The sequence below is a fragment of the Lichenostomus cassidix genome, chromosome 1Aa, assembly GCF_008360975.1.
Source record: "Lichenostomus cassidix isolate B80296 chromosome 1Aa, HeHo_3.0, whole genome shotgun sequence".
NCBI lineage: Eukaryota > Metazoa > Chordata > Aves > Passeriformes > Meliphagidae > Lichenostomus > Lichenostomus cassidix.
This window is the reverse complement of record NC_139480.1, coordinates 16,955,386-16,978,583: the sequence shown is the minus strand read 5'-3', so window position 1 is coordinate 16,978,583 and position 23,198 is coordinate 16,955,386. Positions and strand designations below refer to the sequence as shown.

General features: G+C 34.9%; 1 long non-coding RNA gene across 2 annotated transcripts in view; it reads right to left on the bottom strand.

Moving 5' to 3' along the window:
- LOC146443244 (uncharacterized) overlaps positions 1 to 23,198 on the bottom strand; it is a 52,253-nt gene that overhangs the window by 15,797 nt on the left and 13,258 nt on the right. The window contains exon 1 of one of the 2 annotated variants that reach the window (XR_014855968.1): positions 6,907 to 6,970. The exons of the other annotated variant lie outside the window; for it this stretch is intronic. This is a non-coding gene — a long non-coding RNA (uncharacterized LOC146443244). Of the gene's footprint in view, positions 1 to 6,906; positions 6,971 to 23,198 lie in introns of those variants that run through there. 2 annotated transcript variants of the gene reach the window in all.

The following is a 23,198-nucleotide window of genomic DNA, read 5'->3' as shown; positions in this document are numbered from 1 at the left end:
TCCATTTCAATAGACTAGAGTTATTAATCTTAGCATAAAAGCCTTTGAAATAGAAATTCATTATTGTTATTTAAGTAGTCTGTTCTCCAGAAAAAAATATTCGTGGGAATTGTATTAATTATTAACCTTTGGTCAGGTTCATTTTTATATTTTATCTGTCTGTGTAAGAGGAAATGTTATCTGCCTCCACTGTAGCTGAAGCCACGCTGACATTGTGTGTTACAAATTAAAGCTTAATATTGTTGGCTGCTGAAAACTGATGAGGAAAGTGTGGGATCAATGCTTTAAAGTGTTCCTAATTTCAAGGGAACCAGGAAGCTGAATGCAGCTATTTCCTCTTCTAGCTTTGAGATTAAATTAGGCTGTTCAGATGGGAGTTAAATCCCCGGCAGAATTTGGAGCAACCTCTTGTTCATGCCTCAGGCTGGTTTCCATCCTCTTCATTTATCCTAGCGTGGCTTGCTTTCTATGCCACTTTATTGCTTTGATACTTCCTGCACTGTTATTTAGAAACTCTTTCTTGAAGCACTGTGCAATTCATTACTTTTATATAACTATCTATTCCCATTTCTCTTTATATTTATCTAAACATTCCCCTAGTGATTCTTCAAAAAATCCTGCTACTATCACAACCTTGTTAAAGCATCAATGATAGCCCAAAAATGTCTGTATGGAGGAAAGAAAAAAAAGCCCAAATAACCCAACCTACTGCTCTCTCTCCCCATAGGTCAAAAATAATGCGCTGGGAATTCTTTGATACTATTATTGATATAATCAGTTTTCTAACTGGGAGAGGAGAGGAGAGGAGAGGAGAGGAGAGGAGAGGAGAGGAGAGGAGAGGAGAGGAGAGGAGAGGAGAGGAGAGGAGAGGAGAGGAGAGGAGAGGAGAGGAGAGGGAGAGAGCAACTACCTATTCTAACCAAGCAAGACCAGGAGAGGGGCTGAAACAGTGATAAGGAAAATCCTTATAGATACAGCATCAGTATGTTCCCTGGCTTAAATTTGGCCCTCACTAACTTCTGCTTTCTCAAGTAGTCCTCAGGGATTAGTGGTTAGTAAAAAATACTGAGGCATTTTCCTTCAGGTGCTTTGGGTTAATCAGCTAGTCATCAGAGAAACACAATTGAACCATAGCTGTACTTTTCTTACAAATTTGTCCTCACAAGCTTGAGTGCCTAGACAGAGAAAGCAAGTAACTGCAGTCCCTGCCTGTAATATGCAAACATGTATATTTTAAATCATGTTTTGATTCAAGGTTTTTCTCCACATTGTGTAGAAAAATCATAAAAATACTTCTCTTGTGCCAAAATGAAGTAGGGAGATATGCTGTTAATATATATTAGTTTTGCTTCATTACTTTTAATTCCCAGAAGTTTTAATGAACAAACAACAGTTTACACCTTCAAAGGGACACATTAAACCAAAATTACAGCAATTGTCTTGGGCTCTGCATTGCATTGTTCTGAGTCATCCCAAATCCAGAGAGATCAATTAGTTTTTGTAATAAATTTTCAGGAATGAAACTGGTTGGTCTTAGAGAAAACTTTCACCAACTCCACTTTTTTTGCTTAATTCACTATCCTCCATTCCAAAATGATTTGGCAAAAAATTAATCTGACCTTCACCTTGTGGGGTTCAGTTTATACATTATATGATTACTGAACACTTGCACACCTTTTTCTGGGGTAGTTATCCTCAATATACATTTCCCCAGAGATAAAAGCAAGTATGACAATTCTACGTTCAAAATGAAATTTAACCATATTCTTCTGTGTATTCTTTTTTTCTCCTCAGAGACCACCAGAGAATTAATAGATGATTCACAGTGTACTGCATAGACTATCCATTTCCTGCTTTCAAGGTACTACTAGATTTCTAATTAAATGAGATTTTATTCCTACAGTCAACTAAAAAAAGTGATGTCTATTTAAACAATTAATAGCTTGTTTTTTTTTCTGGCAGCAAAGCATAACTTGGTCAGATTTCAAGGCTGAGGAGTTTTTTTTGGGTATTCTTTTTTTTTCTATTTTGGTCTCTCTTTGTGGAAATTTGGAATAACTGAGCAGTTAAAATTCATGATCTACACTTTTGTGTCATTATTATTACATTAGCATGAAATTATGGTTCTAGTTAGTCATAATTATACTCATAATTATTCAATTTATCACTATAGGTCCTCCTGGAAATTTTATTGGAAGCGTTATTAACATTAATAAATTGTTTTTCTTCATATCCATATTATTAATTCACCTCGTGTGTGATATGAACTATCAGCCATAAAATTATTGCAAACTCTGTTCTCCGTGTAGCTGATTTAATGATGGAGAGACTGATAACCTTTTCTGGTACAGCTCTGTCTTCTTGTACAACTCTGTCTTCTTCATTGAAAGTAAACAGATGGAGATAGGTGGACATTGAAATATTCAGAGCCAAATACACCCAAGACTCTTGATAGAAGTATTTCCGGATTTTTATAATTTGTGAGAAAAAAAGAGAAAAAAAAAACCAAAAAAAGAGAAGAAAATACTGATTTTCATATTTCAATATTTCTAAGAAACAGTCCATCAGTTTCACCTGACAGATATTTTCTGGTCAAAGGTACAAATATGCTTGTCAAAGCCAAGAACAGCTAACAGCCTCTGAGATCCAGGTAGTCACTGCAGAATTTGACTCTGGCTTTGCAAGTACTTTTTCCTGATGCTTTTTACTTGAATACATGGATGGATCTTTACAGAATCACAGAGATGTCTGCTGCTGAGCTGTACCCAGAACTGATGCACTACAGCTTTGTCAGTGTAATTGTTAAGAAAATAATGGCACTGGTTTGCAGAACCTAAATCAACACTGCACTATTGCCTCTACTTACACATTTTTTCAGTCATATTCTATTACATAAATAAAGCAAGAGACCTAACTCCTTTTATACTCATTGAAATAATCGTCCAGTTATTTGGCTCATAGGTTAATTTATTTTTTGAAAGAATGCTGATTCATCCCAACATTTAAAATTACTTTAGAAGAAATCATTTCTGAGAAGCAAAAAAAGTAGCTGTAGATTTTTTTAATATATATTACAGAGGGCAGAGGAACAGTCATTTGTTGCCTAGTCCTGTGGTTCTTTTAGAACAATTATCAATACCCACATTACTGAAAAATCGTTTTTTCCAGTTGTCAATTCCTAGCTCTTTTCACATAAGAGGTCAAAATATTGTAATTGACATATAATCTTTCATTTAATAATGAAGCTGCTGGTTTATGTCTTATATTGACATTAAAGTTGGGGCTTTTATGTTTGGGGTATTTTTGGTTGTTACTTCTTTTCACTTGTTTTTACTGAAGATCTTTAATTATAATTTCTGATACTTCCACACTTAAACAAAGAGTGTAACTGGTCTGAGATTCTGAAATGCAAAGGCTTATAGGAGAAAGGAATCAAATTCAAAACAGAGTGGCTTTTAGGACTTTTAAGAGGTGGTCTCAAATAATAGTGTATCCTGGGTTTTTTTTAATGGATTTTCCTGAGTTGTTGAAGAATTTATTAGCAGATAAAATAAATGTATGATATTTTTATAAATAGTTTTTATGTGAAAATGTATCATTGTAGAGACCAGCATAGAAAAATAGAACAGATATTTCCTCCCATATATTCCCACATTAGATGTTATCTGGCTTATGTCGCAAATAAATTATTCAGAAACTTATAATTAAGTTTAAATTATTGCAAATCAAAGGATATAATCATATTCAGTAATCATACTGAAGACATAAAAGAAGCAATGATGATTACTTCCTGCCTAGATGTTAATACCATCCAATGTATACAAAATAATGAAAAAATTAATGCAGATAATACAATATATAACTACATTAAAACTGAGATAACTATAAGATAATAATGTAACTGAAAATTAAAAAAAATCTTGTTATTTAAAGTCCTCCTTGATTAAGTTTCCAATCTGAGTACAGAGGTTTTGTGGATCTGCTGTGGGTCCTATTAGTCAGCTCTGAGTCAGTTATATCTTAACCAGAGCATACATAAGCAGATTCAATAATTCTTTGTTTGCATTGCAAGATGGAAATTTTGTGCATATGTGTACCATTCTGACTTTCTTTGTCAAATTAATGTACTATTTTCCAAATAAAATTAATCACATAAATCATCCCAGTGAAGGAGCACTTTAGAACATTTCCTGTTTGAGAGCTGTTGCTCGAAGATACTCTGCCAGGGAATCTTTAGATGTAGTTAGTGTTTTTATTCATTTTAATTTATAATACCAAGCATTTGTTAAGCCCTTGTCAGAACTGGCTGAGTCTTGCAACTTTGGGACAGATAAAGAAGAGCAAATTAAAGATGCTTCTGTAATTGATATTGCTGACAAGGAAATGTCACTGGAGTTACAGATGGATTCAGAGCTGACGCTGAGAAAAAGTACTCAAATAGTTCATGACTAAGTGCTTATTGAGGAGCAAAGTACAGATCAGGGAATAGCAGAGGAAGTTGTTGGTGGTCAGTTTCAATCTAAGGAAGACAGAAGAAATAAGAAGAATTTGAACCTCAAGAAAGGGTCTGGTCAATAGAGATACAAGTCAATAGATGTCCAAGTACAATCAAGGAGAAAACTGGCCTGCATTGAAGAACATGGGTGGAAATGTAAATTGGAGGTTAGTTTAGAGGACAAGAATACTGATAAAGATAATTCTTAGGGCAGGGAACTCAAAAAATAAAGATTTAGGAACTTAATACATGAAGAGAAAACACCTAATATACAACCACAGGTTGAACTAAAATTGGAAGGAAGGACTTTGACAAAGAGGCAAGTGCAAAATTCACATTCATATTGCACAAAAACAGGGACAGTGCTAACACAACAAATAAAGTTACAGCCAATGAATGTAAACCTTGATACATTCCAATAGTTTAAATAATTTAAAAAAAAACAAAAAAAAAAAACCAAACAACAAAGCAGGCAAGTAATTTCATTGGTCAAAGAACAGTTTATTACAAGAATTTTATAGAGCCGTTCTGGGTAATTAGAAAAGCAGATTACATATACCTTCCCAGAGGATGGTGCTAAAGAGGCTCCAGTTATTTTGGGTTATGTGTCTGATCATTATAACTGTAATCACATGCAGCCACACCCTATAATATGGGGGCCTTTTATTCCAGTATACAATTCAGGCACTTAAAAGACTTTATTTTTTCCCCCACAGCTGAGAATTAAAACATTTTCATGTATTGGAACAAATGGTACCTTAGAAAAAACTTTATAGAAAACAATCATGAAGAGCTTTACACTGGAAAAGAGGTTACATTTGCACCATGTGAGCACAAGGACAAGCACATAAGAAAATGGCAATAGCTCTCCCAGGCTACATTTTGGCCTTCCCATTTGAAATAACAACATACAGAAAACTGACAACCTCAATATCCATATCCCAGAATTTCATAGTAAAAATATGCATTTCTTGCTGTACATGGGGATTCCCAAATGGCTTTTCTAGCACACCATATGTTAGCAAATGAGTTACAAACATACATTCATTAAGCATTATAAGCCCCAAAAACATTTTCAGATAACCTGGTAAGCTGTCTTTAACCTTTGTCCAGTACGTGTTTGGCAACGACCCTCAGATGGTGACATTTGCCTTTTTTTTTTTAAATATATGTTGCTGGAATGATAGAAAGAACAAAACACACTGCAAAAAGAGCATCATTAGAAGATGTCTCTTTAGATTCATAGAGCTACTTAGAAATTGCTTTACTGTGAAGGCTTCTCTCTTTTTTTCGGAGCAGTTAAAAATAGAATATTATATTAGGGTACTCTTATAATAGGATAGAATATAGAATATTATATAGGGTACTCTTATAATAAAAACAACCCCTCATAATCTACAGTTTAAATTAAGAATAACTATTGGCTAATAAAGATGGTAAAAAAAATAATGTGATACATTAATATGATTTAAATATTAAAGGCCTCTCCTTTAGGGGATTAAATAACAGTCAGTTATAAGGATGTGCTGTCTCTGACTTTGATAAAGAATCGAAAGAGTCACTGGCACCAAAAAAAGGAATCTATTAGAATAAAGAAACAGTCTTGTCCCTAAAGCAACTCTCTCACTCTCAAAGAAATGTTTCTGCCTAGAATGTTCCACCTGAATGACTTTCTTCCAAAGAAAGAGCATCCACCTCCAAGGGATTCAAACATGGTTACAAAAAGGTGAGACAAAATTTCAGGCCTGAGTCAGTGAGGTTTTTAATGAGCAAATCCATAGAAATAAAAGATATTTACACTTTCTGATGAAAAGAGAACAGCAAATAAAGAAACCTTCTTCTTTTGCCCTCATTTGCAGTCATTATTTTGTGTGCCTGATGCCATAGACTGTGGCTTCAAAACCCTGAGCACAAGGCTCTCAGGAAGCTTCTTCTACAGAGGAGGGGGGACATTAGATATCCAACAGAAGTTCTCCTTTTCTCCTGCCCTGCCTGTCAGAGCAATACAAGGCTTTCTGGCTTCTCTCCAGTGACTTTTTCTGCTCTTAAAATGGCTAAGCACTGAGTTTGTGCTTATATCTGGCTTCCTTTCTTCTCCATGATAAAACTGATCTCTAGGTAGAAGAAATATCCTGTTCCTCTCAAGGTATCTGGTATACACCAAACTTGCCTTCTTGAGCCTGGGGGAGCTGTCTCCACAGAGTGAGCAAAGTGGCTGAGGCTCTGCTCTTTCTGTTTTATAGCAGCATTTCTGCTTTCAGCTTTAGACTGTAGCTGGCACCTTTTGTATTTCCTTCTTACTACCACTGAGTTGAGTATTATTTTAAAATATTTACATGCATCTTCTGTAGAGAAGGATATTTTATTAAAGGCGTTTTTTTCGTATATTTTTTTTTAAATTCTGAATATACCTTATGCTGCTTTTCTAATAGGCTTGTAGCAGGTTCTTTGCATCCTTGTTCCCAGGACAGCATCCGTTCAAAAAAAAAAAAAAAAAGTGTGCTATGCTAAGCAGAAAAGGATTTCTTCAGTGAGAGTACAGGACACAAAGATCTGTGTAAAGTTCTCTCTGTTTCCTCCAGCTGAGCAAGCCCTTGAGTTTCTCAAAATGTCTGTCTGAATAAAATCATGCTCAAGTACATTACTGCATGCACCATTTGGCAGGACTGTAAAGTGTGCTTCTGGAAGTACATATGCTTTCTAAGGTAAAGCAAGGTGCTTGCTTGGCATTTTACACATTAGAAAACAAACAAGAGACACTCTAGTTGTTAAGCCTAGCAGCAGGATTTATGCATGTGTGTACATTTAGTAGGAAGGGAGTGGAGAGAAAACTCCCTTTTTTTTAGGCAGAAAGAATATTATCTGAAGTTATCAATATTGCCTGCATTCCATAGCAACTATTAATCTTTTTTCCTTAGTTTTAATGGCCAAATTATGACTAGTCCAGATAGATGGGATGGGCTAAAATCTCATTTGCTGTTGCTCTTAAAACAAACAGAGCCCAGCATTACAAATAAAAGAATATTTTTTTCCTGTGGATTAAATTTCAGTTACTGTCTTACTTTCTGGCTTTTACAAACTCCCACCCAGTCAGATCTGCAAAATGGATATTTGAAATATTATTTTTGCTGTTAACTGTAGCTTAGGAAAGTGAAGTCTATTGCTTTTCATCTGGTTGCTGTAGTCAGTCCCTTCCTGATAACTTTTCTTAAAATGAGGCTGTGGAAATGAGATGTCCTATGAGATGGATGATCTCCTTTTCCTGCTTACACTAGCAGCTGTTGCTTTGTAGTCTGAATTTCTTTGTAACTCCCTGGGATGTGTGGCCAACCCTACTGCAGCACACAGCGTCAACAGGCTTTCAATGTTTGTCCTGAAACTTTTTTACTTTTATAGAGCAGAATAGAAATGTAAAATCAGGCGGTCACTGGCATAGCACAGAGGAGTAAAAAAAATATTCAGGTACTCATTATAATTGCAGCAAATATTTATATTGGTGGAATATATACTTGTCAAGAAATACAAATAAAACACTATCGCTATCAAAGGTGTTTTGCATTTGCCTTCTTTCCTCCTTTTGTTTGTTTCAGGGAGAACTTACTTAAAGTCCTGGTACAATTTTGCAACAATATACAAAATACTTAGAAATAAGATGGTACCTGCAAGACTTGGCACAATGTAAAGAACTTAGTTTCCAGAAACTTGTACTTAATACAGAAGTTAACAGAAACAAATTTTGTTAATATAGTACTTCACTACATGGAATTAGACATATATGACTGGTTGTAGCAATGTGGGTTTTTAGGATTCCATGTGCTTCCATTGTTTCCCTGCTCTGTATGCCATTGGTTCATTTTAAAATATGCACTCTGCTGTACCTGAAAACCTATTGGTGTGTTCCCCCTGTCAATTCTCCCCCTCCACCTCCCAGGACTGGCTCCAGGGGATAAAAATCCCACCCATTCTCTTCCCCTTATAAGCCCATGTCTGCGTCAGAGAGAGGTCTTCTATCTCTGAGCTGCTAGCATCTGCTACCTGCCCTGTCTCCCTTCCCCCTTCTCCTTCCCTGCACCCCTTTTCCCCATACCCCAATTAAACCTCCCTAGCAGAACAGAGATGGAGTCCAGTTCGTTCCTTCGTCTCACTACGTTTCCTGCTAGAATTTCCATGGTTGGGAGACCCCCGCCATGCCGCAGGACCCCGGGGGCCGCCCGCTCCGGATCCGGTGGAATTATGAGGACCAGGGACCTGGTCCAGGAGGGGACCCAGCCTGTGCCACCCTCCCAGAGCCTGCAGTAACAACTGGTTTTATTAAAACCTGAATCTTTGTGATTAAAGGTGATTTCTCAACTTGAAAAGCTGATCCTATGGCCCAAACAAAGTTAATCTGTTTTATATCTTCATTATATTGCACATTATTACATTTTGTTGCTTATTGTATATCAGGCATATCTAGTAGAAAACAAACTTCATAATTTTTTGACTTTTTCATTTAACTTGAATTACAGAACTCTGGACAAATGGACTAGGTCAGACTCACTATTTTTCTTCCCTTAACCTTTCCCATACTTCCATGTGGTTTGAAACATCTACTTTATAAGTAATACACCCATGGAGATCACAATCATAAAGATCTGTCTTTCAGAGATTAGGAAAAAACAATTTTTTTTTTTTTGTTGTTGTTTTTTCAATTACTCAATTACTAATATTGAATTATCTGGCCATGCTTTTATTGTAAGACTGAGATATTTTTTCCTTCTATTTTTTTCCTGTGATATCTAAAACATTTCTTTAATAGCTGCAGTATCTAATCATTATAAAATCAGTGATATGTCTACACCCCTAGAGTTTTTAACACATCCATGGTGCTCCCTCAAGCTCAGATTTTCTGTCAATACCAAACCTAAAAATGTTTTATGTGAACAGCTGGAAGACATTCTCTGGAGACAGATGCTTCTTTTGGTGATTTTCTAGACTGCTACTATGGCAGTTGTTGGACAGTAATTGGCACAACTTGCAGGATATTTGTATGAAAAGCAAGTATGTCACCAAATGTAATACAAACGCAGCTGACTAGAGCTAGTTCATTAAACCCCAAGTGTCACAGCCACCAGAGCCTTGCAAGCAATATGAAGCAGATACTTGGGAACAAAATTGTATAACTAAAGAGAAATACTATGATTAGGTTTTGGTGGGGTTTTTTTGTCTATTTTCTTTTCTACTTTTGCTGTCTGTAAGAATATCTTTTGAGATATCTACTGTGAAGATAGAAGATGGTAACAATACCTCTTAGTGAGTTCTATTTGTTAGGTTTCTTTCTCTCTGTCTGTGAACCTTAGTTTTTACTATTTCAAATTTTGATGGACACTCCAAAAATTTGTTTAAAACATTTTTTAAAAAGCCCATAATTTGTATTTCAGGTGAGTCTTGAAAAATGGCTAACAGTAACTTACCACATTATAACGTAGAAAAGCCTTTTAAGGTACAAAATGGTGTCGTTCTAACATGCAAAGCATATTTTTTTAATAGACAAGATTTTCTTGGATCACATTGGCTTTATCATCAATATTTCTAAACAATGTAAAATAGGTAGATTTTAGTAGATAAATTAAGAAAATCACAAGCACCTTGTTTTTTCTTTGTCAGTGCAAATGTAGGTTTGATACTTGTTCTTGTTTTGAAATGGCAGAAGTGAACTAATAATGGCCACAGCATGAAAGGACAATAATAGTTTAAACATATTTTTAAGAACATTTGGGTCACAATATTTATGAAATTATATAGCTTGAAGAAGAGTTTTTATGGTATCCATTTGCTTGACTTCATATTTTTCCTGAAGGCAGAATCACATAAAAATTCAACGAAGCAGAAATACAAACATTAAAACTGAAGCTCTGGATTGCACGTGTCTATTTTAAGACATGTAAGTAGAGAATTAAATACCAGACTATTTTATTCCACAGAGTTAATCTCCACTTCCATTATAATCTTTGTCACAAGATGAATTAATTTTATACTATTTTCTTTTCTCATTACACTCTTTGACATGAATATAGTCATATATCCTTTTCCGAATGAGCAGATATTTTCAGAACTCAGAATAATTCTGCCTCAGATGTTCATACACACTAACTCCAGAGCACTTTCAAAGAATTACAGTCGTATCTGAACCACCATGTAGCTGAGGAGTCATTTCTCTATGTCCACAGAATACATCAAAGATTTGCTTTTTTTATTGGTGAGCACTGCTTCAATTCTGATGCCCAGGTGAATGTTTCCATCTGATGACCACATGATCTTTCAGACATTTTCATTATATTTTAGCACCTGGTCATTTCCTGCTTTTGGCAACAGATTTATCCTCGAGATCTGATTTTGTGGCTTGAAAATCTCAAGCAAACACAATGGATTTATACATTTTTAGTGTTCCAGCATAACAGCACTACGTGCTAGGTCTATTACCACTATGGCTTTGTTACTGCTTCAAGTTTTCCAGCAGTGCAATGTCACAGAAATAGTCCTGTTATTTCTTTTGGTAATAAGTAGCTGGTAAAAAGTCAAGCCGCATAAATTGGATTCAGTTATGGGAGAAAATGATGCTCAGCCCACTGCTTTCTCTCTTTCTTCTGTCTCTTCTCTCTCGTCTCGTCTTCCCTTCCCTTCCCTTCTCTTCTCTTCCCTTCCCTTCCCTTCCCTTCCCTTCTGTTCTTGTTCTGATTGCTGTAATCATATTTATTTTAAAGTCATGTACAAAGTCCTGCTACTATGAAGAAAGCACAAATCAAAAAGATGGTAACTTTCATCAATACTTAAGAAGAGAGATGCCATTTTTCAATAATATTTATATTAAAAACACTTCCTCTGAACTACATTTTCTGTCTAGGTTTTTTTTCTGGGCCTTCTATCCTAATGCACTGCCTTATATTTTAAATCAGTGTACAACAGGTGTGGTCACAGAGTCACAGAAAAAACTGTGTTACAATTGGACCTTTGTCCAAGCTGCTGCTCAAAGACCTGGGATGTCTTCAAGACTAGACCAAGCTTCTGAGGGCCTTCTCCAGAGAAGCTCTGAAAAACCCAGGAGACAGTGATTCCCCATTCTCTAGGCAATCTCTTATGATGATTTCACCTCTTCTAGTGACACATCCTTCGCTATCATGTAACTGCAGTTTCCTTTTTTGTAGCACTGTCAGAATCACTTCTTGATACTTTCTTGTGAACATCTGGTAAGTGGCTGGCTGAATCTTCACTGTAATCCCCTCTTAGACAGTAGAAGTTTAGTGACTTTCCAGTCTAAAAATACACAGTACCCTTCTTTTCTTCTTTTCTTCTTTTCTTCTTTTCTTCTTTTCTTCTTTTCTTCTTTTTTTCTTTTCTTTTCTTTTCTTTTCTTTTCTTTTCTTTTCTTTTCTTTTCTTTTCTTTTTCTTTTCTTCTTTTCTTTTCTTTTCTTTTCTTTTCTTTTCTTTTCTTTTCTTCTTTTCTTTTCTTTTCTTTTTTCTTCTTTTCTTTTTTTAATGTGATGTGCTCCATCTCCCTGTCTAGTTGGTCCTTCATGGGTTTCTCCCCAGTTCTCGATCTCTCTCTTCTGCTGGGAGAGCTGAAACAGGACAACATACTACAACGGTGGCCATTGAGGGAAATAAAAGCTTCTCTGGACCCACTGCTGTTTTTATTTTTTTTTTTTTAATTCACTGCTGGGTTGGTTTTTTTTTTTTTTTAATTTTTATTTTATTTTTATTTGTGCCCTTCATCACTGTAGGGCATTTTACAGACTTACACTCAATTTTCTGTCTACCAGGATCCCCAGTTTCTTCTTTTCAGATCTGCTCCCCAGTCAGTCATTCCACATTTCTCTATTTGTGCCACTTCCAAGGCACGTTGACCAGCAGCAAATGCCTGTGTTTTAGGAAGTAGCTCCTGGAACTCGGACAATCTGATTCTACATACAAGTAAAATTTTTGCCTACTGGTTTTCTCCTAAAAACCAGTAAACAAAAAAACCAGCTCACTCCAGGTCAATAAAATAAACATTAAAAGCCATAGCCTGTTCCCAAAACATGTCTTTACTCCCCAAGGCGGTTGTGAGCTCCTCAGGAAGCTTTGCATTTATCTCTCTTTTACTCAAACAGTTGTGGAAAGTAGCACTTTCCAAAATGCATAGATCTGACTTTTTGGCACCAGTTTCACCTTTGACTCAAATTCCTGCTACTTGGACAAGCCCTCAAAAATAAGTGATAACATTTTTCTCCATAAAAGTATTTTTTTCCTCTCACTTAAAAAGTGGAGAATGTGAGTTTCACCTGTTTCAGTATGTTGGATAGATGTCAGTCTTTTGATTAAGGACTCCAAATTGCTAACACAGAAAAAATACCACAAATAGATTTCAAGGATTCACTTAAGGTAAGAAGGAATAAGTAACTTAAGAAATTACAGATGGCAAAACCTTTATTATAAACATCTTTTCATTGTGTCAACCCAAAACAGTGTGTCTTTCAGAGTCCTCCTTATTATAACCAGTGTTGAATGTGTTTTTCCCTGCCAAGTTGTTTTTCAGCTCTTGAGTTGAAGTTTTTACTGTGATTGTGAAGAGCTCTTACCTTTTTTTTATCTCTGTGAACGGCTAAGAAAAATACTATATTTAGGAAAACAGCAGTTCCTGTCACAACTCTTAAATTTTTGTTTTCTACACTTATGATGAGTGTTTAGGGACATGACAGATCTGTCAAGAATACAGGGAAAGATGCTATTGATGTCCCAGTGAGGAGCTTTCTCTGATAGGAGGGTTTTTTCCTTGTTTTTCAGTGTGAGCATCACATTTCCTTAATTAGCCTTCTATACCTTAACTGCATTTTGCCTGGGCTAAATATAAATTTGATCTAGCATTGGCTAAGGTATTTGCCAACTTCATATGGACAATAGTTTTACAGACACAACAGCTCTGGCATCTTTTTTAGTGTAGATAGTTTATCACTGTATTTATCATGCCTTGATTTACCTTATTACTTTTACAGCATTTACCATATTGACTCCAAGACTTACCACTGTGACTAAATGAGCATTTAGTGTAACTAAAGAAGATTTCACAGCTTCATTGATGTATTCAGATTCAGTCATGTCTGAGAGAACTCTTCCTTAATACAACTGCATGCACCTGATCAGCTACTAATTCCTTGGACTCTCAAACCTAACAAATCCACAGAAGTACAAAATACAAAATCGCACCTCATAGAAATGTTTTATAGCTTAAGACTAAAGTGGATAGTTTTCATCACTTTTTCTCTTTTTACAGTTTTACACAATGCTCGCTCCTGTTGACATTCAAACAAAAAGAAGAGAAAAAGTTTCATCTTGAAATTTATACAGAGGCCAAAAATAATATTTTTTTAACTGATCTTTTTGTCTGATTTAGTCTCAGTACTAAATTCATAGTAATTAAAAGAAATAAACTACATTTGCTGGATCTTCAGACTCAAATGCATGCTTCCAATTCCATATTCTACATGTGCTTCCAAAGTCTCAGCCTTGTGTGTACTCATAGTGCTTTCCTACTCTTATACAAGTATGCTTTTTCCTTTTATTCTTTATCTGGAAGATGAGCCCTGAGATGATGCACTCTGTATGCTTTCAGATATGTGTTGCACTGCAATCAAATTGTTAAAAGCAAATTTCTATTCTATCGTATACAAATTTGGATTAACAATGCCATAGTCAGCCTGGCAATCTGTGCTGCTTTTTATATGAGAGGTTTATAATATCAGTTCTTAGCTGAAGAAATAGGGAACTCATCATAATTCCTTAAAATAATTACTTTAATACTTTGAAAGTATAGACTTCTGAAGCTGTTAAGGATTTGAGGAACATTTCTGTAGGGGATAATTTTAATGAGAGGCCAGAAATATCTGAACATGGTTCAGAGAGCAGTTCCTTCACACACTTAAATTACTTTCCTCATTCTGATTATTTATGGAAGAAGTATTTGTTTCCTTAAACTATTCATGGCTGATAGATATTACACACAGTTCTCAGTTGCTTGAATGGAAATAATTCCTTTCAACCTTTTTCTTCACTGTACAGTCAATGCATGCAAATTAATATGATGAAGCAAAAAAGCACATCTCTGAAAGAATGTACTATGGCATCCATAGGAATGCCAATGGTTTAACTCTCCTAATATTGCAAAAGGTGCTTGCAGGTATTTACCATAGAAACAGTAAACAGAATGAAATTTAACTAACTATATCAGGATGACATTGTAAAACATGGAGGGGATGTTCTGAGGAAAAAAAATAGAAATTTTCTAGAATTTGGTCCAAAAATCAAATCCTCTATTCCTTTGTGCTCTTTTAAACTAAACATCATGCATAAATATTGTTGTTAATTTAAGTAAAATAATTAATAAAATAAAATTCTGACCAGAGAACATTAAATCTATTGAATCACAGGTATTTTTGTTCTTTTAAATCACTATCAACATTCAAACAAACAAAAACTACAGCTGGGTAAATCAGACTATGAAAACCACAAATGAAGTACTTTCTAAACCATACGTTTTTAAGATTATACTATTTCCATTACATTGCGGCTTATAAATGAGGTGTGTAATGCTAACATACAGATAACATGTTTCTCTAAACATGTCAAACGGAAAGTGAACACAAAATACTTTTTCCTCTATTGGCATAGTAAGATAATTAGATGCTTGAAAATTACTTTGGTCATCTTTTTAAAAGTGATTAGTTATTGGGCAGATGTGGAAGTTTTTGTCATGAAATTTGTGGTATTCATATAGCTAATACTGTTCCACTTCTCTCAGCTACAAAATATTTTTTCATAAAAATCAAAGCCACAGTGACAGAGTGAAGGAAAGCCCAAAATCTCATACAAGAACACTCCCTTTCACTGATATGACAATGTGTTTTTCCTATTTTGTACAGTAATGTTTCTAAGAAGGCTCTTAGTAATGTTTCTAAGAAGGCAGCCTAACATTTTTTCATGCAGGCATGTATCTAAGTCCAGCAGCAATTTAGTGCCTTCTGTGATGCAGCAAAGAGACAAGACAATAATTTGCTGCAACACGATGGAACACAGAGCATCAGCAGGGATCGTCCCAGTAATCTGTAATGTTCATGCACAGCTCAGTTTGAGGCACGTCACAGATTCCTGTTACATTGCAGCTTTGCTGACACACACATAATTGTCTGCAGTTAAGTAAACTGTCTGCAGTTATCTTTGTTCAGCAATGCATGCTTCTCGCCACATTCACAATGCTAATAAATAAAGGATGATCAAATGGAATCCAGGATGGTTGCTCCTTTTGCAAATTTAATTTGATTTCTCTAGAATCAGTGAATTCAAACTAAACCAGTGAGAGAGTCAGTTCTGTTGAGAGCTGCTGCCAGTTTTATCATTTACATTTTCAAAATTTAAACAATAACTGGAAGAAGTTACTCATGAAAGAATACTTGAAGAAATTTTTATTATTGAAGAATTTTATTCTTCAACACAACAAAATATGTTTCTATTAGATAGTGCTTGGTTGGAAATATGAGATCAGTCCTTCAAAGGAAGAAAATAAATAGAGCTGCATGAATTTCTGTGTTGCTCTACTAATGGAATCAGACCTGATCTAATCTAGGCAGATGTGAGACAGATGTTGCCCACGTGTTCATGAAGAAACAAAGTGTGCTTGTTTCTTCAGAAACAATTCAGAGCAGATGATCACATTTCCTATCATAATCAGATGGAAGGTGCAGAATTAATTTACGTATATCTGGTAAGTGTATGAACACTTGTGACTGGGAGAGCTCAATAGGCAATGATTCTGAAGGAGGTCAAAATTAGCTTTCATAAATACATATCACCACTATAGCTTAGGGGACTGAAATAAAGCTCAGCAGATAATGCTTTCAGTATCCCATTGCAGACACAAGCTCTTCCTTTTAATTTGACAGGAAAAGTTATTGCCTAAGACATGCATGAACATAGGATGTTACTGTTCAGACTCCTATGATCTCCTAACATTTTTGCCTGCAACAATACATAGACTTAAAAATAAATAAAAAACAAAACAGCTTCTTTAGCCCTCTTAATGAAGTACAACTCTACATAAACATTATCATGAATATTTACATTTGGGTTATTTCCATAGTTTATATAGCCAGAATAAAAGAGTGATTTTTCTGCTTCTTTGAACATCTAGAGAGCTCAATAATTATTGTACTATTAACTTTAGGCTCATTTATTTTGACCCCCTCTTACCATACAGTTATAGATGTTTCCATTATGTTAATAATATAATATACAGGTATAATTGTCCCATTGTGACATTCAACTTAGATACAAATTAGCGGCTGACTCCTTAAAAGCATACCAACATTTATTACAGATTCAAAATTTATGTTCCCAAAGTTGTTAGAAAACTACACATTAAATCATCAGCTATTCTTACAATACACCTCAAATAGGGAGTTGGGGTCAAAGACTCTTGCCGGATTTTAAAATACACAGAATAAATGAATTGATGTTTGTTGAAAAATAACCATTCTTGGAAAATAAAGTTACTGGTGTGTGTCACAAGATGCTTCATAAAACTGGAGGCTTTTTCACTGTGCAATACCAAACTTAGGCCTTCAACATGAAAAGCTTAATGCAATGGCACATGATTCAATCTTCACATACATTCTGCTCATCACTTCCTTGCAGAGTCCCGCAATAAGAGTGCTAACTAAAGCCAAATGCAGTTGTTTTCTTTTGTGTCTTGTAAGGCTATTTTGTAGCAGTCAACAAACACCCAGCTTATGGTAATAGCTTTTAATCAGTAGCTAAAGAAACAGTGACAGTAGAGAGGCAAAAGCCTGGGTGGGACTTTAAATTATATAAATGAAAGAAGAAGTTTTAAACAGGTAGCTATTTGCACCTTAACATATTTTTCTATTCTGCTGGATATGAACATAACGTAAATGAAGAGACAAATAATCCAGCAAATATATGAGCAATTTTAAATGCAAGTAGAATCCTGTGACAATAAAAAAATCAATACTCTCATGCTGGGGGAAAAAAAAAAGACAGATATTTTATTTTAGTACAGTGATTTATTTTAGCAATCCATGTGTAAATTTTCCCATCTACATGATTTCATTGTGTAGCTAAATTCATACATTGCATTGTGGATATTTCTTAAATAAAGGCTCCATCTTTTTAAAAGCACAACACATCTCTTTGCTGTTGCACAATTCTGCAAAGTTCATTCAAGAGTTATGAGCTTCTTTAAATACTTTAGAAGTTTGTAGCACCATGGCTGCATTGATACAGACATAAACTGATAGAGCAATTGCAAGTTCTGTAACATTCAAAGAGTTCTTAAGAAGGACTTGTTCTCTTTTTGCTGTGAGAGAACAAGAACCAGGTAGTTACAGTAATTTTGTTCAACCAACTATGTCCTTTCTGATGAAGAATTAAACTTCTCAACATTCATTATTTAAAGTAGCATTCACAGCACGAGAGTAGTGCTTTAATAGAATAGATAGAATACTATCTAATATATATGTTAGGGAAATTTTTTTAACTATCTGGTCTCAGCTGCAGGTCTGTTGGACCATAAAAATTAATTTGTCACTAACCTTATACATTCTGTCAATCATAAACACTTTTGAGGCACAGACTTACAGAAAGCATTAAAATGTTAGGAAAGGAGGCCTTGCAATTACATAGAATAATAAATATTTCAGATTCACTACTAACATCTATTTCATTTCATAAAATTTACCTGAGAGAATATCCACCTAAGAGATTATCCAGCTTCCTGGTGTCCTATTTACTTTAAGGGCAATCTGGGTCACTGATGACAGCTCAAAACTCTGTTAATACCAAGGTATCATTGTTCTATGCAGCACAAATTATTTTACTAATTCTGGACAGAGCAAAAGGTCCCAAAGCAGTGAGCAGATTTGGCTAATCAAAAAGTTATCCCAGTAGAATGAGGGAAGGATAGAATCACAGAAACACAGAATCATTTAGGTTGGAAAAGACGTCTGAGATCATCAAATCCAGCCTATGATTAAACACCACCTTTTCAACCAGACCATGGCACTGAGTGACACATCCAGTATTTCCATAAACATCTCTGGTAACTGTGACTCCACAAGCACCCTGCGCAGTCCATTACAATGTTTAATCAACTTTTCAGAAAAAATTCCTCCTAAAATCCACGCTGAACTTCCCCTGGTGCACCTTGAGACTATAAATATATATAAAATAATATATAAATATAGTATAAATTTCAGTCTTCACATTAAATTTTCTGTCTTCAGTAATTTCAGCAAACTTCTTAGAACCATTGTCATGTTAATTTTTGTATGTGCTTTTGCATGAAAGTTCAACAGAAGAAATAATTAGATTTATATATGCAGTGCCTGGTAGAGCTGATAAAAAAGGTATTTATGTGGAAGTCAATAGTTCTGATTTAGCACAACAATCAAAATGATGTTTGTATTTCTGTCTTTCTGTTCTCTGGAGTGCTTCCTGTATTTTTTAACTGTTAGGAATTAATCTTTCTCTTTGTATTACAAGATGAATATTGTAGATTTTTAAGTCATAATAATTCTATTGCTAACTTCTTCTGTTATAGCAGAAGTATAGCAGCAAGGTAAAACATATAGACCTTAACCAATATGAAATTGCACAGTCTTACATTGTTGTAAGGTTGATTTTTGTATGTTAATGTTAGAAGGAGAATTTTAATCTAAAAAAATTAGTTAATATATTGAGGCAACCTCCAGGGTAAGAAAAATGATAACATAGACATGAAAATAAATGTGAAAAGTCCCCAAAGAATGTACAGGAGTAAAGAAATTCAAGTCTTAGAATTTTAACTGAGACTGAAGAAAATGAAACAGCAAACTGTTCCTCAGTATTTGCAATATCACTCAAGTTTTCTTATATTAATATAAAAAGCTCAAGGAAAGCATGATTATAAATATTAATTTATTTATTTTGTTTCTAATTGCATGTGTTGGAAAAAATGCAGCTTTTAAACATTCAGTTATAAAAGTATTTTCTGAACATCTACAAGGGACTTTAAACATGTCACTGGTAAAAAGAAAACAAAACAAACAGAGAAACTGAAGCTAAAAATTAAAAAGCTGCATTTTAATTCTGATGATAATTTGACTTATGTTGCATGATTTAGGCACAGTCACTTTCAATGCCTACTATTACGGGACCTTCTGAATTTTAATAAATCACATACATTACATTTTCTCCAGAATTTGCTATTCATTTAAATCAACACCTGTTACTAAGTCAAAATAATACTTAATAGAAATGATATTTGAATGATATTATGAATAACATAACTACAAAGTTGTTTAATACATTCCTATTGCCTGAAAACCAGACAGTTTAGCTTGTTTGTTAGACTCAAACTCATAAAACCCGCCAATGTACACTTCACTAATGTACATGTAATGTACGTGTAATACTAAATGTCTTTGCTTTCATTAGGAAATAATAATATTGTTATTAATAATAAAACCCCCTCACATCACCAGGAAAACAAACAAACAAAACAAAACCTGTAAAAATGTCTAAATATTTGATTACCCATGTAGTGATCAGTTTCTGGTTTCTAAGTTCGTAATTAGAAAAACATGGTCGGTTGCACACTCTTAGGACACAACCTAAAAAATTAAAGATATCTGTAAAACTCCAAAGATTTTTTTTTTTTAATTGGCCTTGTAAGCTGCTCTTTATTTAAAACATAGAGTGATATTATGGGCCAAGTACCAGAAGTCATGTTCCATGCTTCCTTGCACACCATGAAACTATGAGGAAGTCAAACTTGAAAACTTAGGTACTACCCTCAGACTAATCGCTGGGAGACATTTTAGATTCTTCTATAGAAAGAGGAAAAAAAAGCAATTGTTATATTTTAAACAGGCCTACATATTTATGAAGTGGCACCTCAAACATAATACCTAACTAAAACATAACTTTGTTGTGTTGCATTCTTATACAGTAACTGAATATAATGTCTTGATCTCTAAACCTTCATCTGCATCAGAATCGAAGTCATGTTCCTTTTCAATAAATTCAACATTATTTTCACCCAGAGATAGTGAGTGAAATTCATTCCTTACAAAGGAATCACTAGGAAATCTCTTTTCCCTTTGCCTACTTTACATTTTCCTCCAGTGCTCCCTTCCAATCTGGCAATTTAAATTGCTCCTTAGTAGTCACAAGGCAAATATTCCTATTCATTGGTTCAAAGGCCTACATTTTGGCTCTTCAGCAAGCAAATCTCTTGCTGTTCTTGGAAGTTTTCCAGTTTTAGATGCTGTTGCAAACATGCTGACACCAGTGATACCTGTCCCACCAACCCCATTCCATAAAACTGCACCCACTGCACACAGCCTCCCTCTCCCTGTGGGCCACCACCCTGGTCCCAGAGCAATCTCTTTACAGAACATAATGTGATGCACTGTAAACTGTGAGGGGACAATTCACAATTTACACAAATAAGAATTTCTTAGAAACAATAAAATTTAAACATATAGAGAAGTATTGTTGAATAAAAGCATAAGAAATATTATTTTCAACCTGGTCTTATTTGTATGTATTTTATCATGTCCACAACTAGCATCCAATTTACGAAGTTACATACCCAATACAAAGAACATACCCAAAAAAAGTTACATACCCAAAAAATACAAAGAACAATTTAAAAAAAACCAAGAAAAACCACTAAAGAAACAAAAATTAATTTGACATTTCTTGACAACTGCTACCCAGAAATACACTGTAAGGTGCAAACATCAGCATTCAAAATGACACACTGGGGGCAGTCATCTTCCCCTTCCAAGGCATGCAAGCAGAATATCATTGTTCCATCTGGCTAATCTGCCAAAAGAAGGCACTTCAGTAAGGCTGATTGCCTGAAAAGCATGCTATATCAGTGCCAGCTTGGTCACATTTATCTTATTTATTTTTCTTTTCTCACGCTGGGAATGGATAATTCTAAAAACCATGGCAAAGTTGAGATTTCAGATGCCTTTCAATTCCCTCTTGAAGCCAACATGACAGCTCTGTAACCTAGTGTGGAATATGGCTGCTTGTCATGTTCCAATTAGTGAAGCAGATGTGAAAGGTTTATTATCATCACCTTAGCCTTCAATTTAGCTTGAAATGGAAAACTCATAACTATGCAGGAGTTTACTAATTCTGTGAGTCTTCCCTACATGCATATTAATTTCTATTACAAGTTATTTCATTTTAACTTTTAAAGTATTGTTCTGCTCCTACTTTTACTGCTCCTGGACAGTTTTTTGTTCTTGGTAAGTTAATGGCAGTTTTGTCATAACCATTAGTGGGAATATAAGTAGTTCCTATAATGTGCTAATTATTTTAAGCCAACTTTTAATATGTAACAGACAGTTCTCTATTGCTATATTATTACTTAATTAATTTGCCATAAGATATACTGATAAAAATGTATTGAATCCACTTCATTACGTGTCAGTTTCAAATAACGTTCTGTCTCATTATCAGAGTTCTTTCCCATAATAAATGCAAAGCCTTATGCATACCTAAGAGATTGTTAACTTTTCAAATGGTTTTTAATGCACTGGCCCAATGATTTCAGGGGCTGCTTGAGTACAGGCTAAGTCTTTAACTAAGGTTCTAGTACATGGGGAGCTATGACCTCCAGCCTCTTCAGAGATTTACTAAGACCCACTTCAGTGACAGCTTCCCCAGCTTTCCCTCAGCATTGCAAGAGGGAAATTTCTTCTGTGGCAGAGAGACCACCACAGCCATACCTCAGCACAAGCAGCGCAGGTGGGAACCAGAAGCATATGGCACATGTGCAGTAACCACAGCAAGGGGAAAGTCTCCCATTAGGTAAAAAGCAGTACAGTAGCCATGGCTGCACAGTACCATCTCTATTCATAGTCTAATTGGATTATTAAACCTCATCCAGCAGGTATTGTTACTCACATCCAGACAGGAGGTTACTGACTTCCTATCTGGAGGTCAGTAACAGGATTCAAGGAAGAGACATATTTAAACTTCAATGCAAGGTTAGTTGCCATCTTGATGAAAAGATTGTAATAATAGAAACTGAGGAGGAGAGCTGCATTACTTCTGTCACAGGCTAACCAAACAATTGACAGAAAGAAATTACCAGAAAGCTTTGTAGAGAGAGGGAAAAAAAATTTCCTGCACCTGATACAGAGAAGCTATCTGCCTCTCTCTATTGTCTGTGGAGGGAAGCTATGGAACTAATTTAGATAGGATGCTTTGCATTTTAGGCAACTCCAGTGAAAGAAATCTTAATGAATGCTGAAGAAATGCACTCAATGATAAAAAGAAAAGGGAAGAAAAAAGTGTACAGAGATTACTGTGATTCCTCACAACAATACCTGCTGACATTTTTTCTAGAAAAAAGAAGAATGATAAGACATAAGAACGAAAAGTAAGATGAAGAAGTTGTGAGAAATGAGACTTTTAAAGATTAACCATTCAGACTATGTAGACATTCTCACAAATTTAGGACTTTAATTGCAATAATACTCAAAGATAGTCCCAAATAGGGTAACACATGAACAAACACATTGTAGCTGTATCATTGGCTAAGATCAAAGACCTGTACAATCTGAACATTTATTTTCCCAACTGTATGCATAAACAATGTCTAGGTTATAAAAC